Genomic DNA, 17419 nt, shown 5'->3' with positions numbered 1-17419 from the left:
ATAATTGGGCTCGTGGGATTTAGAATAACAGAACTGTTGATGACATTTCTTAAGAATGTCACCTTCTCCTCCATTACGTGGTCCTGATGTATACCCTCTCCCAGTAGATCCCAATTCACTTGACATACGATTTACTCGCACTTTTGTGTTAATTGAATGATATCTTGCTATCATTAATCCGCTTTGAGTTTTATAAACGATACAGTATTTGAATCAAAATATTATAGATTGGATAATAACAAAATGTATCAGTTTTATTGGGCAATGTAATTTCTAATGTGTAATAATGATTTTAACTCTAGTAAGCAAGTCATGATTTCACTGGCCGATAGATGGGACAGTGTTTCCCATACTTTTGTTGTCTACACCCGTCAAATAAATATGGTTTCTTGCGCGCTCTCCTGTTTTTTTGTTGTTTTTTTTTAGAAGGAGACAAAAAGTAAATTAAGTAACATAAAACATATATCCCATGTGGTCTAGTGGCTAGGATACCTGGCTTTCACCCAGGAGGCCCGGGTTCGATTCCCGGCATGGGAACTTATCATTTTGGTCCGGCATAGCCAAGCGTCGCGGGTTCGCATCCCCGTCGCGCCAAAAATGCTCGACCTTTCAGCCGTGGGGGCGTTATAGTGTGACGCTCAATCCCACTATTTGTTGGTAAAAGAGTAGCCCAAGAGTTGGCGGTGGGTGATGATGACTAGCTGCCTTCCCTCTTGTCTTACACTGCTTAATTAGAGACGACTAGCACAGATAGCCCTCGAGTAGCTTTGTGCGAAATTCAAAAAAACAAACAGATTGCCTTCGTTTAGTTTTGTACGAAATTCAAAAACTAATCAACATCAATTTGTAAGAGCCTTGCCTAGATTCACATAAACCTTTCAAACACAACTACATGTTAATAAACACTATTTTCATTATTTTATGCTATCATTCATCTCCTAACACTCAACACAACTTTTGGGACAAGTTTCAGGGACGTTTGGTGATTTGTCCTGATGGGAAATTGAAAGCATAAAAGGTAAATTATAAAATTGAAAAATAAATTGCACGACGGCTAATAAAGATAAAATTATTAACTTGTAGTCCAATTAAAAATAAAAACAAGATATATTTACTTTATCTACATCTTAATTCCACCCTCCTTACCTTTTGATTGAATAAATTATTACATCTTCATAAAAACCATCAGTCTTTATTTTCTTAAGAAGCTTTTTCTCTATCACAATTAACACTAAACTTGCAAATCTTTCTCGTTGTTGTGCATTTCTAGTGGGGCTTTGTATTCTTTTTAAATGAGAGAAATAATACTCAACTAAGACACTGGCGACTGTAAGAATCAAAGCTAACTCGTACAACTTTGTAAGTTGTTCCAGAAATGCATCTAACCTGGCATTTCGCAAACAATAAAGTAATTCATTCGTTTGTTTTCCTTGTAAATCAGCGTCACTTTTCAAAGCATTTTCCATTATCATCTTGCAATGATATTAGTACTAATTCAGGAACTGATTTTTCACCTCTTCCCGTTTCTTAGTGTCAAAATACTCAAGGAATGCAATGCTTTTCAAGCTTTGAAATCAAATTTCAATTTTATTATAAACTGCATTCAAAATTTCATAAAATAACTTTATGTATGTTCTTTAATGTCTTCTCCGGAATCATTTCTTATTCACTTAGTGGGGGTGGAGTATAATCCATTGGCTGCTGTCCAAAATTTATTGAAATCTTCTGACTTTTTTTTGTTGTTGTTGTTGTCCATTTAATCTGCTTTATTCATACAGCACGGGATGTATCAAATATTCTATTCTGTAAGACATCAGCTATAAATTTGTATATGAAGAAAATACCGCAAAATATATTCAACAAGAAATTGAACTCAAAATATCTGAGATCCAATGAAAGTGCTTTTGTACAGATAAAGCTTTTAGTATTCCACTTCCCAAAATTATCAACAATATTTTGAAATAAGTCAACGACTTCCTTGTATACCACGAAAGTTTCAACAAGTCAGTAATTATAATTCCAACAAATAGCGACCACTTTCGGGAATCTTTTCTTTGCTTCGATATCTAAAGGGTGCTCATGTTTTGCTGATTTCATAAAGAAATAAAGAGAACGATTTAAGTTTTGAAAGAATCTGTAACACTCCTCAATCTTCGTCACATATTATAACAATAAATTCAATCTACGTGCTCATTCAGCTCAATGGACATCACGCTTACCCCATTATAGGTTTGCGCAAAAACTTTTGACCCAATATTTAATTCATCGACTTAATTTAACATTATCTTGTATGTACCTACTGCTGTTCGTTGTGCATTAACATTTGTAAACCCCCAAAAACCTATTGCAAATTTCACTACCTTTAGTCACATATCGCACAACACTAGAAAGCTATAAAATGGTTCTTGCATCAGTAGCTTCATTTGAGGTAACAGCCACAAACAAAGAATTACTTATTTTGCTTTTAATTTTCTTCATCAATACTTCCCATACACAATTAATGAAGTCATTCTGGATTCTATTTGACAGGGCACAAACAAACACTCGATTTCTCTAAATGAGATTTCAATAAGGCATCATACGTCCATTAATCTTTTTAAAATGTTTCTTTTCCTCTACACCTTTTTATTGCACATTTTCACATTATTTAATGATGGTTATTTAGTTGGAATTCAATCCGGGATTTTAAAAATCTAGTTAGGCCTAGAGTTGAAAATATATGACTGGAGAAATTTACAAGTCTTTCAATTGCCTTATGCATTTTATTTAAGTCATTAAATCCGCTTGAGTTCCTGGTTCCAAATTTACTTCAAAATAATAAACTTGGCCAGTAGAAAACTTCTGCAAATAAAGTCAAGCGTTAAACAAGTTGTCCTGTCACATTAAGTTATCGATTCCCCTCGGTAGACTCATCAGATAGCCGGATGCGGCTTTCCTATAAGAAAATACACACACACTCACATTCGTTTACGCTGAAATTTTGAACGCACTACTTTGTTCTTTCTGTCAAGCTAAGAGGTGACATCGGTCTTCCATTTTTGATGATGTCTTCTTTATCACTAGGACTCTTTGTACCAAAATTGTTTACTAATTTTTCCTAGTATCTTTTGGATCCATATTCGAATGTGTAGGAAAAAAGCTAAAACCAATTAAAAGAAAGCATTTTGCGAGTTGTTGTCCAGATTCTTCCAAACAGTGCTTTCACTCGTATAAGGTGGTTACTGATTATGTACAGTATAGTATAATGCTTCCATATCAATCAGTTGCAAGCTCATAACTTCATATTTAGCTGATGCTTGACGATAAAATTACAATCCTGGAAGATAAATCACCTCACTGAGGTTTGATCTCTGAAATCAGGTTAAAGTAATGGCCAAACACTAGATTTATAAGACCTGTCCAAACTATCGTTCCAACTGATTACTTTTTATCTGTATGTATTTTCTCCAAAATCAATAATATCTGTTGTGTTACAATTGGTATAGCATTTTGTGTGAACGTCTTTCATCTGGTGCGAGATGGGTTTTAACTTCTCTCTGTCCAGGAGACTTGCTGCAAATGGGCTCCAGCATCGATTGCAATACCATATTCAGTAATTATGGGTTCGTGCTTGAAGTATTAAAACAATCACGTATTCAAAATGGGTAGTATGTATATTAACACTTTTATTGATAAGGAGAGAACAACGTTTCGACCTTCCTAGGTCATCTTAACCTGAAGATACATTTTTATTTCGAGTGAGTTTCTCGTCATCAAGAAGCACAACAATCAGCTGAGCATATCAAATATTTGGCATACTTGTTCCCATTCATCTGATGTTCAGTGTGGAACCCTTAGAACTTGCATAATTTAATATGCTCTTGTAAGCACAAGAAGTGGAATGTGGGTGAGAAGCTTGAATCTCTTTGTCATATTCAGTATTGTATGACTGGAGATAATTGGGCTCGTGGGATTTAGAATAACAGAACTGTTGATGACATTTCTTAAGAATGTCACCTTCTCCTCCATTACGTGGTCCTGATGTATACCCTCTCCCAGTAGATCCCAATTCACTTGACATACGATTTACTCGCACTTTTTGTGTTAATTGAATGATATCTTGCTATCATTAATCCGCTTTGAGTTTTATAAACGATACAGTATTTGAATCAAAATATTATAGATTGGATAATAACAAAAATGTATCAGTTTTATTGGGCAATGTAATTTCTAATGTGTAATAATGATTTTAACTCTAGTAAGCAAGTCATGATTTCACTGGCCGATAGATGGGACAGTGTTTCCCATACTTTTGTTGTCTACACCCGTCAAATAAATATGGTTTCTTGCGCGCTCTCCTGTTTTTTTGTTTTTTTTTTAGAAGGAGACAAAAAGTAAATTAAGTAACATAAAACATATATCCCATGTGGTCTAGTGGCTAGGATACCTGGCTTTCACCCAGGAGGCCCGGGTTCGATTCCCGGCATGGGAACTTATCATTTTGGTCCGGCATAGCCAAGCGTCGCGGGTTCGCATCCCCGTCGCGCCAAAAATGCTCGACCTTTCAGCCGTGGGGGCGTTATAGTGTGACGCTCAATCCCACGATTTGTTGGTAAAAGAGTAGCCCAAGAGTTGGCGGTGGGTGATGATGACTAGCTGCCTTCCCTCTTGTCTTACACTGCTTAATTAGAGACGACTAGCACAGATAGCCCTCGAGTAGCTTTGTGCGAAATTCAAAAAAACAAACAGATTGCCTTCGTTTAGTTTTGTACGAAATTCAAAAACTAATCAACATCAATTTGTAAGAGCCTTGCCTAGATTCACATAATCCTTTCAAACACAACTACATGTTAATAAACACTATTTTCATTATTTTATGCTATCATTCATCTCCTAACTTTCAACACAACTTTGGGACAAGTTTCAAGAGAATGAGTTTCAGGGACGTTTGGTGATTTGTCCTGATGGGAAATTGAAAGCATAAAAGGTAAATTATAAAATTGAAAAATAAATTGCACGACGGCTAATAAAGATAAAATTATTAACTTGTAGTCCAATTAAAAATAAAACAAGATATATTTACTTTATCTACATCTTAATTCCACCCTCCTTACCTTTTGATTGAATAAATTATTACATCTTCATAAAAACCATCAGTCTTTATTTTCTTAAGAAGCTTTTTCTCTATCACAATTAACACTAAACTTGCAAATCTTTCTCGTTGTTGTGCATTTCTAGTGGGGCTTTGTATTCTTTTTAAATGAGAGAAATAATACTCAACTAAGACACTGGCGACTGTAAGAATCAAAGCTAACTCGTACAACTTTGTAAGTTGTTCCAGAAATGCATCTAACCTGGCATTTCGCAAACAATAAAGTAATTCATTCGTTTGTTTTCCTTGTAAATCAGCGTCACTTTTCAAAGCATTTTCCATTATCATCTTGCAATGATATTAGTACTAAATCAGGAACTGATTTTTCACCTCTTCCCCTTTCTTAGTGTCAAAATGCTCAAGGAATGCAATGCTTTTCAAGCTTTGAAATCAAATTTCAATTTTATTATAAACTGCATTCAAAATTTCATAAAATAACTTTATGTATGTTCTTTAATGTCTTCTCCGGAATCATTTCTTATTCACTTAGTGGGGGTGGAGTATAATCCATTGGCTGCTGTCCAAAATTTATTGAAATCTTCTGACTTTTGTTGTTGTTGTTGTTGTTGTCGCCATTTAATCTGCTTTATTCATACAGCACGGGATGTATCAAATATTCTATTCTGTAAGACATCAGCTATAAATTTGTATATGAAGAAAATACCGCAAAATATATTCAACAAGAAATTGAACTCAAAATATCTGAGATCCAATGAAAGTGCTTTTGTACAGATAAAGCTTTTAGTATTCCACTTCCCAAAATTATCAACAATATTTTGAAATAAGTCAACGACTTCCTTGTATACCACGAAAGTTTCAACAAGTCAGTAATTATAATTCCAACAAATAGCGACCACTTTCGGGAATCTTTTCTTTGCTTCGATATCTAAAGGGTGCTCATGTTTTGCTGATTTCATAAAGAAATAAAGAGAACGATTTAAGTTTTGAAAGAATCTGTAACACTCCTCAATCTTCGTCACATATTATAACAATAAATTCAATCTACGTGCTCATTCAGCTCAATGGACATCACGCTTACCCCATTATAGGTTTGCGCAAAAACTTTTGACCCAATATTTAATTCATCGACTTAATTTAACATTATCTTGTATGTACCTACTGATGTTCGTTGTGCATTAACATTTGTAAACCCCCAAAAACCTATTGCAAATTTCACTACCTTTAGTCACATATCGCACAACACTAGAAAGCTATAAAATGGTTCTTGCATCAGTAGCTTCATTTGAGGTAACAGCCACAAACAAAGAATTACTTATTTTGCTTTTAATTTTCTTCATCAATACTTCCCATACACAATTAATGAAGTCATTCTGGATTCTATTTGACAGGGCACAAACAAACACTCGATTTCTCTAAATGAGATTTCAATAAGGCATCATACGTCCATTAATCTTTTTAAAATGTTTCTTTTCCTCTACACCTTTTTATTGCACATTTTCACATTATTTAATGATGGTTATTTAGTTGGAATTCAATCCGGGATTTTAAAAATCTAGTTAGGCCTAGAGTTGAAAATATATGACTGGAGAAATTTACAAGTCTTTCAATTGCCTTATGCATTTTATTTAAGTCATTAAATCCGCTTGAGTTCCTGGTTCCAAATTTACTTCAAAATAATAAACTTGGCCAGTAGCAAAACTTCTGCAAATAAAGTCAAGCGTTAAACAAGTTGTCCTGTCACATTAAGTTATCGATTCCCCTCGGTAGACTCATCAGATAGCCGGATGCGGCTTTCCTATAAGAAAATACACACACACTCACATTCGTTTACGCTGAAATTTTGAACGCACTACTTTGTTCTTTCTGTCAAGCTAAGAGGTGACATCGGTCTTCCATTTTTGATGATGTCTTCTTTATCACTAGGACTCTTTGTACCAAAATTGTTTACTAATTTTTCCTAGTATCTTTGGATCCATATTCGAATGTGTAGGAAAAAAGCTAAAACCAATTAAAAAGAAAGCATTTTGCGAGTTGATGTCCAGATTCTTCCAAACAGTGCTTTCACTCGTATAAGGTGGTTACTGATTATGTACAGTATAGTATAATGCTTCCATATCAATCAGTTGCAAGCTCATAACTTCATATTTAGCTGATGCTTGACGATAAAATTACAATCCTGGAAGATAAATCACCTCACTGAGGTTTGATCTCTGAAATCAGGTTAAAGTAATGGCCAAACACTAGATTTATAAGACCTGTCCAAACTATCGTTCCAACTGATTACTTTTTTATCTGTATGTATTTTCTCCAAAATCAATAATATCTGTTGTGTTACAATTGGTATAGCATTTTGTGTGAACGTCTTTCATCTGGTGCGAGATGGGTTTTAACTTCTCTCTGTCCAGGAGACTTGCTGCAAATGGGCTCCAGCATCGATTGCAATACCATATTCAGTAATTATGGGTTCGTGCTTGAAGTATTAAAACAATCACGTATTTCAAAATGGGTAGTATGTATATTAACACTTTTATTGATAAGGAGAGAACAACGTTTCGACCTTCCTAGGTCATCTTAACCTGAAGATACATTTTATTTCGAGTGGGTTTCTCGTCATCAAGAAGCACAACAATCAGCTGAGCATATCAAATATTTGGCATACTTGTTCCCATTCATCTGATGTTCAGTGTGGAACCCTTAGAACTTGCATAATTTAATATGCTCTTGTAAGCAAAAGAAGTGGAATGTGGGTGAGAAGCTTGAATGTCTTTTGTCATATTCAGTATTGTATGACTGGAGATAATTGGGCTCGTGGGATTTAGAATAACAGAACTGTTGATGACATTTCTTAAGAATGTCACCTTCTCCTCCATTACGTGGTCCTGATGTATACCCTCTCCCAGTAGATCCCAATTCACTTGACATACGATTTACTCGCACTTTTTGTGTTAATTGAATGATATCTTGCTATCATTAATCCGCTTTGAGTTTTATAAACGATACAGTATTTGAATCAAAATATTATAGATTGGATAATAACAAAAATGTATCAGTTTTATTGGGCAATGTAATTTCTAATGTGTAATAATGATTTTAACTCTAATAAGCAAGTCATGATTTCACTGGCCGATAGATGGGACAGTGTTTCCCATACTTTTGTTGTCTACACCCGTCAAATAAATATGGTTTCTTGCGCGCTCTCCAGTTGTTTTGTTTTTTTAGAAGGAGTCAAAAAGTAAATTAAGTAACATAAAACATACATCCCATGTGGTCTAGTGGCTAGGATACCTGGCTTTCACCCAGGAGGCCCGGGTTCGATTCCCGGCATGGGAACTTATCATTTTGGTCCGGCATAGCCAAGCGTCGTTCGGGTTCGCATCGCATCCCCGTCGCGCCAAAAATGCTCGACCTTTCAGCCGTGGGGACGTTATAGTGTGACGCTCAATCCCACTATTTGTTGGTAAAAGAGTAGCCCAAGAGTTGGCGGTGGGTGATGATGACTAGCTGCCTTCCCTCTAGTCTTACACTGCTTAATTAGAGACGACTAGCACAGATAGCCCTCGAGTAATTTTGTACGAAATTCAAAACTAATCAACATCAATTTGTAAGAGCCTTGCCTAGATTCACATAATCCTTTCAAACACAACTACATGTTAATAAACACTATTTTCATTATTTTATGCTATCATTCATCTCCTAACACTCAACACAACTTTTGGGACAAGTTTCAAGAGAATGAGTTTCAGGGACGTTTGGTGATTTGTCCTGATGGGAAATTGAAAGCATAAAAGGTAAATTATAAAATTGAAAAATAAATTGCACGACGGCTAATAAAGATAAAATTATTAACTTGTAGTCCAATTAAAAATAAAAACAAGATATATTTACTTTATCTACATCTTAATTCCACCCTCCTTACCTTTTGATTGAATAAATTATTACATCTTCATAAAAACCATCAGTCTTTATTTTCTTAAGAAGCTTTTTCTCTATCACAATTAACACTAAACTTGCAAATCTTTCTCGTTGTTGTGCATTTCTAGTGGGGCTTTGTATTCTTTTTAAATGAGAGAAATAATACTCAACTAAGACACTGGCGACTGTAAGAATCAAAGCTAACTCGTACAACTTTGTAAGTTGTTCCAGAAATGCATCTAACCTGGCATTTCGCAAACAATAAAGTAATTCATTCGTTTGTTTTCCTTGTAAATCAGCGTCACTTTTCAAAGCATTTTCCATTATCATCTTGCAATGATATTAGTACTAATTCAGGAACTGTTTTTCACCTCTTCCCGTTTCTTAGTGTCAAAATGCTCAAGGAATGCAATGCTTTTCAAGCTTTGAAATCAAATTTCAATTTTATTATAAACTGCATTCAAAATTTCATAAAATAACTTTATGTATGTTCTTTAATGTCTTCTCCGGAATCATTTCTTATTCACTTAGTGGGGGTGGAGTATAATCCATTGGCTGCTGTCCAAAATTTATTGAAATCTTCTGACTTTTTTTGTTGTTGTTGTTGTCGCCATTTAATCTGCTTTATTCATACAGCACGGGATGTATCAAATATTCTATTCTGTAAGACATCAGCTATAAATTTGTATATGAAGAAAATACCGCAAAATATATTCAACAAGAAATTGAACTCAAAATATCTGAGATCCAATGAAAGTGCTTTTGTACAGATAAAGCTTTTAGTATTCCACTTCCCAAAATTATCAACAATATTTTGAAATAAGTCAACGACTTCCTTGTATACCACGAAAGTTTCAACAAGTCAGTAATTATAATTCCAACAAATAGCGACCACTTTCGGGAATCTTTTCTTTGCTTCGATATCTAAAGGGTGCTCATGTTTTGCTGATTTCATAAAGAAATAAAGAGAACGATTTAAGTTTTGAAAGAATCTGTAACACTCCTCAATCTTCGTCACATATTATAACAATAAATTCAATCTACGTGCTCATTCAGCTCAATGGACATCACGCTTACCCCATTATAGGTTTGCGCAAAAACTTTTGACCCAATATTTAATTCATCGACTTAATTTAACATTATCTTGTATGTACCTACTGATGTTCGTTGTGCATTAACATTTGTAAACCCCAAAACCTATTGCAAATTTCACTACCTTTAGTCACATATCGCACAACACTAGAAAGCTATAAAATGGTTCTTGCATCAGTAGCTTCATTTGAGGTAACAGCCACAAACAAAGAATTACTTATTTTGCTTTTAATTTTCTTCATCAATACTTCCCATACACAATTAATGAAGTCATTCTGGATTCTATTTGACAGGGCACAAACAAACACTCGATTTCTCTAAATGAGATTTCAATAAGGCATCATACGTCCATTAATCTTTTTAAAATGTTTCTTTTCCTCTACACCTTTTTATTGCACATTTTCACATTATTTAATGATGGTTATTTAGTTGGAATTCAATCCGGGATTTTAAAATCTAGTTAGGCCTAGAGTTGAAAATATATGACTGGAGAAATTTACAAGTCTTTCAATTGCCTTATGCATTTTATTTAAGTCATTAAATCCGCTTGAGTTCCTGGTTCCAAATTTACTTCAAAATAATAAACTTGGCCAGTAGCAAAACTTCTGCAAATAAAGTCAAGCGTTAAACAAGTTGTCCTGTCACATTAAGTTATCGATTCCCCTCGGTAGACTCATCAGATAGCCGGATGCGGCTTTCCTATAAGAAAATACACACACACTCACATTCGTTTACGCTGAAATTTTGAACGCACTACTTTGTTCTTTCTGTCAAGCTAATAGGTGACATCGGTTTTCCATTTTTGATGATGTCTTCTTTATCACTAGGACTCTTTGTACCAAAATTGTTTACTAATTTTTCCTAGTATCTTTTGGATCCATATTCGAATGTGTAGGAAAAAAGCTAAAACCAATTAAAAGAAAGCATTTTGCGAGTTGTTGTCCAGATTCTTCCAAACAGTGCTTTCACTCGTATAAGGTGGTTACTGATTATGTACAGTATAGTATAATGCTTCCATATCAATCAGTTGCAAGCTCATAACTTCATATTTAGCTGATGCTTGACGATAAAATTACAATCCTGGAAGATAAATCACCTCACTGAGGTTTGATCTCTGAAATCAGGTTAAAGTAATGGCCAAACACTAGGTTTATAAGACCTGTCCAAACTATCGTTCCAACTGATTACTTTTTATCTGTATGTATTTTCTCCAAAATCAATAATATCTGTTGTGTTACAATTGGTATAGCATTTTGTGTGAACGTCTTTCATCTGGTGCGAGATGGGTTTTAACTTCTCTCTGTCCAGGAGACTTGCTGCAAATGGGCTCCAGCATCGATTGCAATACCATAATTACTGAATATGGTAAGACCATATGACCTAGGAAGGTCATCTTAACCTGAAGATACATTTTTATTTCGAGTGGGTTTCTCGTCATCAAGAAGCACAACAATCAGCTGAGCATATCAAATATTTGGCATACTTGTTCCCATTCATCTGATGTTCAGTGTGGAACCCTTAGAACTTGCATAATTTAATATGCTCTTGTAAGCACAAGAAGTGGAATGTGGGTGAAAAGCTTGAATCTCTTTTGTCATATTCAGTATTGTATGACTGGAGATAATTGGGCTCGTGGGATTTAGAATAACAGAACTGTTGATGACATTTCTTAAGAATGTCACCTTCTCCTCCATTACGTGGTCCTGATGTATACCCTCTCCCAGTAGATCCCAATTCACTTGACATACGATTTACTCGCACTTTTTGTGTTAATTGAATGATATCTTGCTATCATTAATCCGCTTTGAGTTTTATAAACGATACAGTATTTGAATCAAAATATTATAGATTGGATAATAACAAAAATGTATCAGTTTTATTGGGCAATGTAATTTCTAATGTGTAATAATGATTTTAACTCTAGTAAGCAAGTCATGATTTCACTGGCCGATAGATGGGACAGTGTTTCCCATACTTTTGTTGTCTACACCCGTCAAATAAAAATGGTTTCTTGCGCGCTCTCCTTTTTTTTTTGTTTTTTTTAGAAGGAGACAAAAAGAAAATTAAGTAACATAAAACATACATCCCATGTGGTCTAGTGGCTAGGATACCTGGCTTTCACCCAGGATGCCCGGGTTCGATTCCCGGCATGGGAAGTTATCATTTTGGTCCGGCATAGCCAAGCGTGTTGAGGCGTTCGACTCGTAACCTGATGGTCGCGTGTTCGCATCCCCGTCGCCCCAAAAATGCTCTACCTTTCAGCCGTGGGGGGCGTTATAGTGTGACGCTCAATCCCACTATTTGTTGGTAAAAGAGTAGCCCAAGAGTTGGCGGTGGTTGATGATGACTAGCTGCCTTCCTTCTAGTCTTACACTGCTTAATTAGAGACGACTAGCACAGATAGCCCTCGAGTAATTTTGTACGAAATTCAAAACTAATCAACATCAATTTGTAAGAGCCTTGCCTAAATTCATATAATCCTTTCAAACACAACTACATGTTAATAAACACTATTTTCATTATTTTATGCTATCATTTATCTCCTAACACTCAACACAACTTTTGGGACAAGTTTCAAGAGAATGAGTTTCAGGGGCGTTTGGTGATTTGTCCTGATGAGAAATTGAAAGCATAAAAGGTAAATTATAAAATTGAAAATAAATTACACGACGTCCAATAAAGATAAAATTATTAACTTGTAGTCCAATTAAAAATAAAAACAAGATATATTTACTTTATCTACATCTTAATTCCACCCTCCTTACCTTTTGATTGAATAAATTATTACACCTTCATAAAAACCATCAGTCTTTATTTTCTTAAGAAGCTTTTTCTCTATCACAATTAACACTAAACTTGCAAATCTTTCTCGTTGTTGTGCATTTCTAGTGGGGCTTTGTATTCTTTTTAAATGAGAGAAATAATACTCAACTAAGACACTGGCGACTGTAAGAATCAAAGCTAACTCGTACAACTTTGTAAGTTGTTCCAGAAATGCATCTAACCTGGCATTTCGCAAACAATAAAGTAATTCATTCGTTTGTTTTCCTTGTAAATCAGCGTCACTTTTCAAAGCATTTTCCATTATCATCTTGCAATGATATTAGTACCAATTCAGGAACTGTTTTTTCACCTCTTCCCGTTTCTTAGTGTCAAAATGCTCAAGGAATGCAATGCTTTTCAAGCTTTGAAATCAAATTTCTATTTTATTATAAACTGCATTCAAAATTTCATAAAATAACTTTATGTATGTTCTTTAATGTCTTCTCCGGAATCATTTCTTATTCACTTAGTGGGGGTGGAGTATAATCCATTGGCTGCTGTCCAAAATTTATTGAAATCTTCTGACTTTTTTTGTTGTTGTTGTTGTCGCCATTTAATCTGCTTTATTCATACAGCACGGGATGTATCAAATATTCTATTCTGTAAGACATCAGCTATAAATTTGCATATGAAGAAAATACCGCAAAATATATTCAACAAGAAATTGAACTCAAAATATCTGAGATCCAATGAAAGTGCTTTTGTACAGATAAAGCTTTTAGTATTCCACTTCCCAAAATTATCAACAATATTTTGAAATAAGTCAACGACTTCCTTGTATACCACGAAAGTTTCAACAAGTCAGTAATTATAATTCCAACAAATAGCGACCACTTTCGGGAATCTTTTCTTTGCTTCGATATCTAAAGGGTGCTCATGTTTTGCTGATTTCACAAAGAAATAAAGAGAACGATTTAAGTTTTGAAAGAATCTGTAACACTCCTCAATCTTCGTCACATATTATAACAATAAATTCAATCTACGTGCTCATTCAGCTCAATGGACATCACGCTTACCACATTATAGGTTTGCGCAAAAACTTTTGACCCAATATTTAATTCATCGACTTAATTTAACATTATCTTGTATGTATCTAGTGTTGTGCGATATGTGACTAAAGGTAGTGAAATTTGCAATAGGTTTTTGGGGGTTTACAAATGTTAATGCACAACGAACAGCTTCATTTGAGGTAACAGCCACAAACAAAGAATTACTTATTTTGCTTTTAATTTTCTTCATCAATACTTCCCATACACAATTAATGAAGTCATTCTGGATTCTATTTGACAGGGCACAAACAAACACTCGATTTCTCTAAATGAGATTTCAATAAGGCATCATACGTCCATTAATCTTTTTAAAATGTTTCTTTTCCTCTACACCTTTTTATTGCGCATTTTCACATTATTTAATGATGGTTATTTAGTTGGAATTCAATCCGGGATTTTAAAAATCTAGTTATACCTACAGTTGAAAATATATGACTGGAGAAATTTACAAGTCTTTCAATTGCCTTATGCATTTTATTTAAGTCATTAAATCCGCTTGAGTTCCTGGTTCCAAATTTACTTCAAAATAATAAACTTGGCCAGTAGAAAAACTTCTGCAAATAAAGTCAAGCGTTATACAAGTGTCCTGTCACATTAACTTATCGATTCCCCCCGGTAGACTCATCAGATAGCCGGATGCGGCTTTCCTATAAGAAAATACACACACACTCACATTCGTTTACGCTGAAATTTTGAACGCACTACTTTGTTCTTTCTGTCAAGCTAAAAGGTGACATCGGTTTTCCATTTTTGATGATGTCTTCTTTATCACTAGGACTCTTTGTACCAAAATTGTTTACTAATTTTTCCTAGTATCTTTGGATCCATATTCGAATGTGTAGGAAAAAAAGCTAAAACCAATTAAAAAGAAAGCATTTTGTGAGTTGTTGTCCAGATTCTTCCAAACAGTGCTTTCATTCGTATAAGGTGGTTACTGATTATGTACAGTATAGTATAATGCTTCCATATCAATCAGTTGCAAGCTCATAACTTCATATTTAGCTGATGCTTGACGATAAAATTACAATCCTGGAAGATAAATCACCTCACTGAGGTTTGATCTCTGAAATCAAGTTAAAGTAATGGCCAAACACTAGGTTTATAAGACCTGTCCAAACTATCGTTCCAACTGATTACTTTTTATCTGTATGTATTTTCTCCAAAATCAATAATATCTGTTGTGTTACAATTGGTATAGCATTTTCTGTGAACGTCTTTCATCTGGTGCGAGATGGGTTTTAACTCTCTCTGTCCAGGAGACTTGCTGCAAATGGGCTCCAGCATCGATTGCAATACCTTATTCAGTAATTATGGGTTCGTGCTTGAAGTATTAAAACAATCACGTATTTCAAAATGGGTAGTATGTATATTAACACTTTTATTGATAAGGAGAGAACAACGTTTCGACCTTACTACGTCATCTTAACCTGAAGATACATTTTTATTTCGAGTGGGTTTCTCGTCATCAAGAAGCACAACAATCAGCTGAGCATATCAAATATTTGGCATACTTGTTCCCATTCATCTGATGTTCAGTGTGGAACCTTTAGAACTTGCATAATTTAATATGCTCTTGTAAGCACAAGAAGTGGAATGTGGGTGAGAAGCTTGAATCTCTTTTGTCATATTCAGTATTGCATGACTGGAGATAATTGGGCTCGTGGGATTTAGAAAACAGAACTGTTGATGACATTTCTTAAGAATGTCACCTTCTCCTCCATTACGTGGTCCTAATGTATACCCTCTCCCAGTAGATCCCAATTCACTTGACATACGATTTACCCGCACTTTTGTGTTAATTGAATGATATCTGTCTGTCATTAATCCGCTTTGAGTTTTATATACGATACTGTATTTGGGGCAAAATATTACAGATTGCAAAATAACAAAAATGTATCAGTTTTATTGGGCAATGTAATTTCTAATGTGTAATAATGTTTTTTGACTCTAGTAAGCAAGTCATGATTTCACTGGCCGATAGATGGGACAGTGTTTCCCATACTTTTGTCGTCTACACCCCTCAAATAAATATGGTTTCTTGCGCGCACTCCTGCTTTTTCTGTTTTGAAGGAGCCAAAAAGTATAGTATGTAATAAAAAATATACATCGCATGTGTTCTAGTGGCTAGGATACCTGGCTTTCACCCAGGGTGCCCGTGTTCTCTTCCCGGCTTGGGAAGTTATCATTTTGGCCCAGCATAGCCAAGCGTGTTGAGGCGTTCGACTCGTAACCTGAGGGTCGCGGGTTCGCATCCCCGTCGTGCCAAACATGCTCGCCCTTTATAAGGGCCTTATAATGTGACGATCAATCCCACTATTCGTTGGTAAAAAAGTAGCCCAAGATTTGGAGGTGGGTGGTGATTACTGGCTGACTTCCCTCTAGTCTTACACTGCTAAATTAATTACGTGTAGCGCAAATATCCCTCGAGTAGTTTTGCGCGATGTGTCAGATAGTCCGATGTGGCTTTTCTATGAGAGAATCACACACCAAAACTAAAAAACTTGAGTTACTTAAAATTTATAAAATCGATTTCTGTTTTGGTAAATTATAGATAATCATGTTAGCTTCTGAGTCAGTATTGTCAGTCTTTTTCAATATGTTTTATTGCATTACATTTTTTTATATTACTATAGCTAGCTAGTTTAGCTTTACTTTGATTCATACTTGTATTTATAAGAAAAATATATTTGTGTATAAATACAATGTCAACGTTTACGCCGCTATTTTTTTTTTTTTTCAGCGATAGCATAGCTCCATTTTAAAAGGTTTTGGTCAGGTTTTGAATTTCGCGCAAAGCTACGCGAGGGTTAACTGCGCTAACCTTCCATAATTTAGTAGTGCGCAAGACTGGAAGGAAAGCATCCACCGCTAAGCCTTGGGCTACTACTTTACTAACGAATACTGGGTCTAACCACACATTATAATGTCCCCACGGCTGAAAGATCAAACATGTTTGGTGTGACGGGGATTCGAATCCGCGACCCTAAGATTACAAATCGAGTGCCTTAATAACCGAGCCATGCTCGGCACATTCAAAAGGTAGCGCGCAGAGATATAGTTGTATTTATAAATTCAAAATTGTTTATCTTCCTTCATTGAAATAATAGATAGAAAAAAAAAAAAGGTTTAGGTTATTAACTTCACCTTTACAAGATTTATAATACTATTAAATATTTAAACACGAAATTCATGTAGAAATGTTATGTTGAAAAAACCAACAAATATGTAAAAAATATATAAAGCAAAGCTTATTTAAAATAAACAACTGCACTAACCTTCACAGTGACTTCATTTAATTTATCACGAGTTTTCCATGGTTTTCTCAATTTTTTAGTATTTTTCATTGGTCTTTGAAATATGACGTCAAATTAATTTTGGTAAAACTTATATTTCGCGGATATTTATTTAGTTGAGTCCTAGCTTAAAAAGTTTTTAGTCTTTAAGGGAGAGC

At 34.8% G+C, this 17419-nt stretch overlaps 4 non-coding genes across 4 annotated transcripts; all 4 read left to right on the top strand.

The window, feature by feature from the left end:
- The first annotated feature begins 465 nt into the window (after positions 1–465).
- Positions 466–537, top strand: TRNAE-UUC (transfer RNA glutamic acid (anticodon UUC)). The gene has a single exon. It is a non-coding gene; the product is annotated as a tRNA-Glu (tRNA).
- Positions 538–4399: 3862 nt separating this feature from the next.
- TRNAE-UUC (transfer RNA glutamic acid (anticodon UUC)) lies at positions 4400–4471 on the top strand. The gene has a single exon. It is a non-coding gene; the product is annotated as a tRNA-Glu (tRNA).
- Positions 4472–8350: 3879 nt separating this feature from the next.
- TRNAE-UUC (transfer RNA glutamic acid (anticodon UUC)) lies at positions 8351–8422 on the top strand. The gene has a single exon. It is a non-coding gene; the product is annotated as a tRNA-Glu (tRNA).
- Positions 8423–12180: 3758 nt separating this feature from the next.
- TRNAE-UUC (transfer RNA glutamic acid (anticodon UUC)) lies at positions 12181–12252 on the top strand. The gene has a single exon. It is a non-coding gene; the product is annotated as a tRNA-Glu (tRNA).
- Positions 12253–17419: the final 5167 nt, after the last annotated feature.

This window comes from Tachypleus tridentatus, chromosome 5, assembly GCF_004210375.1.
Source record: "Tachypleus tridentatus isolate NWPU-2018 chromosome 5, ASM421037v1, whole genome shotgun sequence".
Lineage (NCBI taxonomy): Eukaryota > Metazoa > Arthropoda > Merostomata > Xiphosura > Limulidae > Tachypleus > Tachypleus tridentatus.
Note: the sequence above shows the minus strand (reverse complement) of the source record. Positions and strands in the feature narration are given on the sequence as shown.